Source organism: Silurus meridionalis, chromosome 17 (assembly GCF_014805685.1).
Source record: "Silurus meridionalis isolate SWU-2019-XX chromosome 17, ASM1480568v1, whole genome shotgun sequence".
Taxonomy (NCBI): Eukaryota; Metazoa; Chordata; class Actinopteri; order Siluriformes; family Siluridae; genus Silurus; species Silurus meridionalis.
Window position 1 is genome coordinate 10,548,044 of NC_060900.1, and position 10,328 is coordinate 10,558,371.

At 37.3% G+C, this 10,328-nt stretch overlaps 1 long non-coding RNA gene across 1 annotated transcript; it reads left to right on the forward strand.

The window, feature by feature from the left end:
* Positions 1 to 314: 314 nt before the first annotated feature.
* On the forward strand, positions 315 to 10,042 carry LOC124400373. The gene is made up of 3 exons (XR_006928373.1): positions 315 to 450; positions 679 to 692; positions 8,241 to 10,042. It is a non-coding gene; the product is annotated as an uncharacterized LOC124400373 (long non-coding RNA).
* The last annotated feature ends 286 nt before the right edge of the window (positions 10,043 to 10,328 follow it).

Consider the following 10,328-nt stretch of genomic DNA (forward strand, 5'->3'; position numbering starts at 1 on the left):
CTGTGCTGTTCTTCAGTACTTAATGAAGATTCAGCACAATATTGCAAGGTGAAGCACATGTAAAAACAAATCCTTAATTACTGTAATATTTCTCATCTATCTATCTATCTATCTATCTATCTATCTATCTATCTATCTATCTATCTATCTATCTATCTATCTATCTATCATCTCTGGAGCACACGCATTCCTTTAACTGGCAGGAGGTCTGACTTTCTCCGACTGGCTGCGCCTCACTGCCCTTGTGCAGTGGTGTGCCAGTTGTGGCTCCCCCCATCACTGCGAATGCCACCATCTGGTGAGCCACGTGGACATCATAATCTCTCCTTAATTACATTAGAGCTGCAATCAGTTAGTGCATTACAAGGCTTGGCAAAGAGCTTTTAAATCTTGGAGGAAATCATAAATAATTGCACTAACTACCCACTGCCAGATGTGCATCCCAACTTGGTGAGCATGAGATAAATAGTCATTCTCAACGATAACATTGTTCAGTTATAACAGACAAGTATGTTTTTAGCTTACTGGGTTTGTTTAAATTCTCTTTTATAGCACATAGCTACAATAATAATCAGCATTGGAATGGAGTACTTACCATTCCAGGGGCTTTGTCTTTGTATTACTATTACTATTACTATTACTAATACTATTATTTCTTTGCTTTTATAATGATAATAGCGGGTCTCAATGTGGTGAGTAAATGTAGCATTATTGGATAATGTTTTTTATTGACTGTGTGTGTGCGTGTGTGTGTGTGTGTGTGTGTGTGTGTGTGTGTGTGTGTGTATAATAAATAACATTTTATTTAATTATATAAATTACATTTAATAGAATTTATAATTGAGAACAAAATGTCTGAACCAGTTGGCATGTATAAAATAATGTTTTAAGCTGACAATGAAAAATGAAGAATTTTACCCAAATAGAATAATTCACATTTTTTCTCTTGTTGTGAAAACATAAATGATTGTTGCATTTTCATTTGAGGGGGGAAAAAATTATGCCTGTACATAGAGAAGGACAAGAATGTCTTTGCCTTTTGTAGGAGATTAAAAAAAAAAAAAAAAAAAAAAAAATGTAAATTAGATACAAGACTGAGGAAGCCCCCTCTGGTGCTCTGTCTTAATGATAGAGACAGTAACAATGACCTATCAATTGGCCATTATAATCAGCAAGCAGTATGCCTCTCAATTAAACAACTGATAAGAATTCACTGTTAATTTTATTCAGCATTTTTTGCGGTGAGCCTTTAATACATTTATGTATATATTTATAATTTATATTTATATGTATAATTTATGCTCATTCAGACAAGATTTTTTTTTTGTCAGCCATGGGTGGATTGACAAAAAAAATTCTCATTGTTGACTAACTACTTTATATATTTTCATTTATCATAATTTCCGCATCACGCTTTTACAGTTTATAACTGTTAGAGGAAGAATAATGACCCAAAATGCTGTCTATCCTTCAGACTCTTTCTGCTTGGGCAAGTATGTCCAAAGTGATTTTTTTTTTAGTGCCAGTTTATTAAGAGTTTTTGATATTGTTCCCTATTGACTCACCTTCTTTTCTCCATTTTGTGTGAGATATATAGATATATATATATACACTGTATATGCATATATAATAGGCTTTAGTAATTGTCAAATAGAAGAAGTGAGGCACAGCCAGGACAACCAACCATGAGATGGTTGCCTGGCCAAATTGAGCAATCTGGAATAAAGGCCTTAGTAAGAGAGGTGTCCAAGAACCTGATGGTCACTCTGTCTGAGCTCCGAAGATCTTGTGTGGCGATAGGATAGTGTTCAATGTTCCAGAAGGACAGTTATCACTGCAGCCCTCCACCAATCTTGACTTTATGGCATAGATGGAAGGCTCTTTAGTGCAAAACCCTTGAGTTTAGGAGTTTAGAGTAATCCCTTAGAGTTTGCAAACAGGCACCTGAAAAACTCTTAGACTGTGTAAAACAAGATTGTCTAGTCTGATGAAACCCAGATTGAACTTGGCATCCATTCAAAATGTAATGTCTGCACAAAATCAGGCACCACTCATCACATGTCCAATCAAAACTATTAAAAAGAGTAAAGCATGATGGAAGCAGCAGGGACTTGGCAACTGGCCAGGGTTGTGGAAAAGCTGCATGGAGCAAAGTATTGAGATATTCCCAATACAAATCTGTACCTCAGTGCTCGGGACCTCAGTCTGGTCCGAAGGTTCTGTTTCCTACTTGACAACAACCCTAAGCACACAGTCAAGACAACACAAATTTTTTAATATTGTAGTTTCCTTGTCTCTAAAACATTCTATATGCGCTGCCCCTCTAATAATCTAATTTCTAATCCTGTCCATCCTTGTCATTCCCAATTCAAATCTCAGTATCTTCAACTCTGCAACCTCGAGCTCCACCATCTGTCTTTTAGTCAATGCCACTGTATCCATACCGTACATCATAGCAGGTGTCCACAAAGTCCTATAATCTTTCTTTTTTACTCTTTCAAATACACTTCTATTACACATCACTCCAGCCACACTTCTCCACCCACTTCACCTTGCCTGCACTCTTTTCTTGTACCTTCACTTCTCCAGGCTCTTCTCCACCTGCTCCCTACTCTCACCACAGATCACAATGTCATCTGCAAGCATCATAGTCTATAGATGCTCCTGTCTGGCCTCGTCCATCAACCTGTCCATCACCACTGCAAACAGGAATGGGCGTGATGCAATCCCACCTCTACCTTGAACCAGTCTGTCATTCTTACTAAACACTTCACTTCTGTCACACTGTCCTCATACATGTTCTGCACCACCCTCACATACTTCTCTGACACACCTGACTTCCTCATACAATACAACAACTTCTCTTAGCACCCTGTTGTACACTTTCTCTACATCCACAAACACACAATGCAACTCCTGAGCTTCTCTATATGAGCTTTGCTCTTCCTCGGCTTGAAACTATACTGATGGTCACCTCTTCCCTCAACCTGGCTTCCACTACTCCCACAACTTATCTAACTCACTCTGGAATTTTTCCTTCTCCTCCATCTCACAACCCACTTACAGACATTTATCATCACCCCTTCAACTCCCAGTACACCCACTACACTCTTACTGTATTGCTTTCTTTTAATGCAATCTCTGAGTAAGAAACAATTAAGAATGACTTAGTCAATATTCTATTGCAGCTTTGAGAATCTGCAGAGAAAATGCTGAATTGTATAGGATACTTAATCTACCAACACATTTTGTCTGTCAACAAAAAGATGAATGAAGAAATTTTGGGAACCTGATGAAAAGGTACAGGAAGGAAGACCAAACAGAATACAGTTCTTCAAAAACCTCTTTAACTTAACCTAGTAAAATAAATAAAAACAACAAGGAAAATGAGATACTAAAATGTGAAAGCAGTAGCTGGATGATTGCATGATGAATACTAGTCATTAATATTCCTCCATTAATTCTCCTGTCTACCAAATGAAGAGATGTGCAAATCATTGTACAATGGGTAAGAGGGCCATCTGCCATAGCAGAATGTAAAAACAAAGTAGAATTTGTAAAGGTAAAGTGCTAACTGCTGCAGAAGTGATAAGGGAGACAGCTAGGAAGGTACATGGTGTGACATCAGGAAAAAGAAGAGAAGACAAAGAGACGTGGTGGTGGAGTGAGGAAGTGCAGCAAATTATAAAGAAAAATATGTTAGCGAAACAGAATTGGGATCAGTGGAGACATGAGAAAAGTAGGCAGGCATACAAGATGTTGCAGCAGGTGAAGAGGGATGTGGCAAAGGAAAAGGAAAAGACACTAAGGAAAAAGAAAAGGAATTTTACCAATTGGCAAGGCAGAGGGACTGAGCAGGGAAGGATGTGCTACAAGTTAGGCCAATAAAGGATGTAGATGGAAGTGTGTTGACTAGTAAGAAGAGTGTGTTAAAAAGGTGGAGGGAGTATTTTGAGCAGCTGATGAATGAGAAAAAGGAGAGATAGAGTAGTTTGGATGATGTGGAGATGGTGAAGGATTAGTAAGGAGCAAGTGAGAGAAACTGTTAAGAGGATGAAGATTGGAAAGTCAGTTGGACCAGATGACATACCAGTAGAAGCGTGGAGGTGTTTAGGAGAGTTGGCACCTATGCTTGCTTCTGTTAGTTCAGGAAGTGCTCTGTGTGTGTTTGTCCCCTTACAGGTTTTGGTAAGTGGTAAAATGTTAGAAAAAAATATATATCTAAGAATAAAAGCAAGCAATCGGTCCGACTGAGCAAAAAACTGCCCGGGTGTTGCTTCCTTGTGAGCACATATTCTGCGCACACTCTGTTCACATTCTGCGCATATTCAATGCATATTCTGCACACATTCTGTGAATATTCTGCACATATTTTTCGCTTATTCTGCGCATAGTTCTCGCATGTCTATGCGAACGCTTCGCTCCCGCAGAGCACTCCTTCAGGGGGTGCTCTCACTCCTCATGGTTCTGGCCCTGCTCCACCTCAGCGAGTGCTCTAGTTCACAGATGGACCTGGCAGAGGGTCTGGAGACGGGCTTGTCCCTTTCTCCTTCCTCACCTGCCTTGTCCAGCTCTCATTTGCAAGCTGGCTCAGAGTGGGACCTGCGCAGGCTCTGGGAATGGAACAAGAGGTAAACACTCCCCTGAGGAAGGATGTCATCGAGGTGGTCCCTCCATCAGACATATAGTCCAGGTTCTACAGCCAGTACTCTTCGTGGACCGGTCCCTCCTGGAGTTCACAACAGGCATGGCCAGTGCCTTTCTTTACCCTAGAGCAGGGTATGTACCTAAGGTGCCCTTGGTTCCCCCATGACCAGTTGTTCTGCAGGCAGTCTATCCTCCTCCTTTCCAGGCCCCTAACCAGAAGAAGCCAAACTGGCGTATGTCCACAGGAACTGTGGAAAAAGTTAGAGCCACTACTGGCTCCTCTGTTCTGTTTTAGAGCCACTACTGGCTCCTCTGTTCTGTGGTCTAGCTGTGGAAAAAGTTAGAGCCACTACTGGCTCCTCTGTTCTGTTTTAGAGCCACTACTGGCTCCTCTGTTCTGTGGTCTAGCTTTGACCATCCACAATAGGCAGGGACTCGTTAGCGTCGCATGATTGGATGGTCGTTCCCAAAGCATTGTTGACACAACTTAAGTTCCTGAAAGGGAATGTCTCTAGGTTACATATGCATCCCTAGTTCCCTGAAAAAACAAGACTGTGAGCAACAGTATGGTTTCATGCAGAGGAAGAGCACCACAGATGCAATATTTGCATTGAGAATGTTGATAGAGAAGGTCAGAAGAAGTTGCATTGTGTGTTTTTGGATCTAGACAAAGCATACGACAGGGTGCCAACAGAGGAGTTTTGGTATTGTATGAGGAAGTTAGGTATGGCAGAGAGGTTTGTGAGGGTGGTGCAGGACATGTATTGGAACAGTGTGACAGCAGTGAAGTGTGCAGAAGGAACAACAGACTGGGTCAAGGTGGAGGTGGGATGATATTATTTGTGGTTGGAGAAGGGAGCAGGTTGAGATGAGCCTGGAGAGGTGGCGGTATGTGCTGAAGAGAAGGAGAATGAAAGTCAGTAGGAGTAAGATAGTTTGCATGTGTGTAAATGAGAGGAAGGGCAGTGGAGTGGTGCCGTTGCAGGGAGAAGAGGTGGTAAAGTGCCTGGGGTCAACTGTACAAATTATTTTATACCACACTTGACTAGTTTGGGTGCACACTGTTTTATTAAGTGGTAGATATTGTTAAAATTCACTATCTTTGCCAATTAAAAATAAAGGTGTATAACAGATTTGTGCTGTTTGGTTGGTTTCGACCCATTTGCTGCAGGCATATACAATATATTTGTTTACAGAGAAATGTATATCTTATGGCAAGCTATATAACAAAAAAGCTTTGAATAAACATGTCTAATCCATGCTTCATCCAGGGTACATTCCTTCAAAATGGTTTCAAACACAAAATTAATGTACCATGACCAGTATACTCAAAGCATATGCACAATGCATTAAAACTGTCCTTTAGTTGAGATTAACCCCAATGAGTAGAGAACATCATAATTTTTGTAAACATGATTAGGAGATAAATTTAGCTGTTTCTGGTTGGCTGAAAACCTTTGCTGATATAATTTTCTTAAATATCCTAATCCCCTGTAATGCTTTTTTCCACAGTGGCCTGTATTGCAAAGCTGGATATTAATATAATGGTGGAAAATAGAGTCAATGACTTATGGGAGTGAGTTATATGCACCAGTGTGACCCAGACTTTATAAAGTTATTTAAAGTTCCAAAAAGTGCTGACTTCTCAAGCTAGAGATGAGCCATATGTTTTTACTTCTCTTCTTACCTTAATGTATTAGCGTTACCACTATCATCTATAGTATTTCATCATACAGCGACACTAAAGTCAGCAATTCATAGCATAATATCTTAACTTTGAAAACCATTTTCGAATCATCACATTTTTTATGCACTTTTTTCTTGGAAGGTCAATGGAAAGTGAAAGTTGGTGCAGTAGAAGAATGATAAATTAACTAGTAGACTAAACAATAATAATAATAATAATAATAATAATAATAATAATAATAATAATAATAATTTCATATTTGTTTTTTTTATTTATTTTATTTAATGTATTCATTTTTAAGAAATTAAAACTTCCTGACTGAAAATTCACAGCGATTGATTGCCATGTAGGTTAGGTACGGTAAAAAAAAATTACAATAGGACAAAACTATTACAATGGAAATGTTTTCAGGGAGTTAGGCCTGTAAGTTATAGTAGTGGTAGTATGATGCAATTCAGATATAGATTATATGCCATAAACACAGCAGAAATTTAGGAAAAGTAAAAGTTAGACTGAAGATAAATAAAAATATAAAAATAGACAATGGAAAAAAGTATTTCAACAGCATGCACTGACAAATAAAATCTATATCTCCTTTAATTTATGTAAGAAAATGTAATTTGGTATTTTTTTTAATTGATAACAAACAAATGTTTCAGCCAAGAAACTTATTGGAGAAATGTAAAATCTCACACAATATTTATAACCTGAATGAGCTACAGTTGAAGTTGCAGTAGTAATATATATATATATATATATATATATATATATATATATATATATATATATATATATATATATATATATATTCAAGAACAATAAAATAAATTAAATGAAGTAGCAACAACTGTTTTTGTTACTGAATCAATCTATAGGAATTGCACAGTTAACACATACTATTTCTCTTCCAAAAATCCATCCCCATCTGTCACTCAGCATTGTCATTTTTTTCATTATTATTAATATCTGCCAGCTTAATTTTCAACAATGTCATAACGGAATAGCCTAAAGGACTAGAGACAAACACTTATTGATTACTTTCACAGTGGTTTTTGCAGTGGAGCCAGCTGACGCAACCACTTCTAGAGGCTGCAGGCATCTCATATAGAAGAGATAATAAGCCACTTCTACTGTGCTGAAGCAGATTGGATGTGCAGTCAGTCACTGTCTAAATGAATCATACTGCAGTCTATCAGAGATTCAGGCATGGATTATCATCTTACCAAAAGAGAAAAAAAGAGAATGGACAAGAAAGACATTTCTGACACATTGATTGCAACCTGCAGCACAAGTAAAATTTTGTCTTCACTAGCTTAAACATACTAGACTATGCCTATTCAATATGATATTAGTAAAACTAGTAAAAAGATTTTATTCATAGTGAATGTCTTTCTCTGTTAAACATTCTGTCATTCCAAAATCATAAGCAACCATGCACGTGTCAGCGCCATGCACTCATTCATTCTGTGTCAAAGTTGACATCCTTGTATGACAGGCATAAACACTTCTACACAATATTTAGTTTTGAAATTTTAGTCTCATAACATTTTAACAGTCTATGAAGTCACTTTAATAGTTTATTTATTACAATAGGTACAAAATAGACCACTATAAGCAATTTTAAAAAGTTGTGTTCTTTTAAACAATTAAGTAAGTAAATAATTTCATATCGTGCTCTAATGCAGGAATAACTGTGAAAGAATTGTGGGTATAGGGTATAAAACCTGCCGATCGTTTCACATTTTGTTTTGGAACAGTGGAAGTATACTCCAAAATATTTCAAACAAACTGTCTTTTTTCTAAATAAAAGAAATGGCAGATGAACCAAACAACATTTGCAAAGGTATTTTGGTGTGGATGAAGTGATGGATTTTCCATTAATTTGTTTCTTTCCAATGTTCTTCAGCAGTGTTCCAATCTCTTATCCCAAAGGTGCTTGTCTGAGGAGATGGGCAAACAGTCCCGCTTTGGGCTTTTCCAGTATCTCAGGTGTCACCTCACCCATTCTTCCGACAAAATTCAGAAAGTGGTGGAACTGGATGATAGTGGCAGGTAAGGTACCAACACAGAGAAAATCTATAAACAGAGATGGCAAAAGTACACACATACTTCACTCTAGTAGAAGTACAGATACTCATGTTTTAAAAGACTATGGTAAACATCTCTAACTACACTTTTTCACTCAAGTTAAAGTAAAGAAGTACAGGTTCTGACATGTACTTAAATAAAAAGCAGCCATTACTACTACCTGTTTTAGTGTCACACTGGTACCTGGACCTTACATCAAATTAATATATTCATACAAATATATATTTAAATTTGTTACCCAATGAATCTACCCAGGCTTAACAACTACCATATAGAACACAAGCAAGGTAAAGACGATGACGATCAGGTGATCATGAATGTCTCTGTTTTAAGTCATGTTTACATTGCTGAGTCCCTTTGTTTCATCCACGTTAGCCATACATTTTGTTGCCTTCTGCCTTTTACATTGTTAGCTTTGTAACTAGCCTAGGTCTGTAGTGAGTGAGAGCCAGGAAATAATACACCAATCTTAGTTTAAAAAAAGCCACACAATGACAAGAAATCGGTTGATGGGCTGAAAAAGGTGTGCAGTTAGAAGAAAAAATATTGATCATGTCACCAAATAAGTTCAAACGTAACAAGACTGGTCTGAAAATGTGAAAGTACAAAGGTGTCCAAAAAATAAATAGTGAAGTAAACTTACTGAATCATAAAAGCAGTCAAAGACCATAAAACATTGTTTTCAATATTTAAATGGGTAACAATTTAGATATATTTTTTAAATGCATGATTTCAAAACATTTTGAACAACAATTTTCATTACTTATTGTTTAATAACAATCTGCACTTGGTGCAACATCATAGAAATGTTCAAATGTATTTGAAATTTATAAGGGAATGTTTTTGTCTCTTTGATTATAATGATGTTCTTTAAAAATGTTTATTCTTATCAATTAAACCAAAAATCTACTATACATAATTTGCCAATGCTGCTTTATAAGCTGAAGCTTTTTCATACTAATCCTATTTTCACTAATCTCAATTTACTTAATTCTCTCAATATTCCCATATCCTGAAATAATGCTTAGATAGCAAAACTATTAAATTAAAAGGAAGGCAACCTGAATGGTTAATTGTCAACATGTAATCATGCTTGAATCATGATTATTATCTCAGCTAGTAAGGACCCATCAATGCCTTGTTATTAACCTCCACTTTTACAGTCCCGAGTCATTTAATATTATGCACAGATAGTAAGTGTGAGATTAATTGAAATGACTGTTGTTCCATTTTGGTGTAACAATAAAAAGGGTAAGATTTTTGGTACACTCAAAGTCATATGAGTTTTCAGTATGTTTCTGATCAAATGCACATTATCAACTTGTGCTGTTAATATCATGAACAGCAGCTACGCTAATTTCTCTCCACTGCTTCTCTTTCTTTCCCCATCCCAAGGCATCCTGAGGTTTGGCCAGCTCCAGTCACATCCCACCTCATAAAGATTATGGACCTTTAAAGAATTAGATGCGGAACTCGCAAACTTCCCGTATCACCCAGAGACGTACCAGTGCCAGCTGGATCCCACTTCATGTGTGGAGTTTTGACATTGGACCTCCTGGAGTGTTTAAAGGTTCTGGCATGGAGAAGCTGGTGTTGGATCTGTGATGATCGCAAATGTTGAGCTATTTTATGAGTGGCTCAGTAGCTTCTAGTTTTATAACCATAATGACTGTATAAGACTGTAGAAAGAACATTACTTACACTCCAGTGCTCATGTTAGTTCTCACACTCCAGTGTTCTGTATTGTTTCAAGATTTATGATCACACTCTTGATGTCACCCAAATGAGGATTAAAAAAAAGGGTTCCCCTTTAAAATCTGGTTCCTCTCAAGGTTTCTTCCTTATAACATCTAAGGAAGTTTTTCCTTACCACAGTTGCCATGGCTTGCTTATCAGGAAAAAAAAA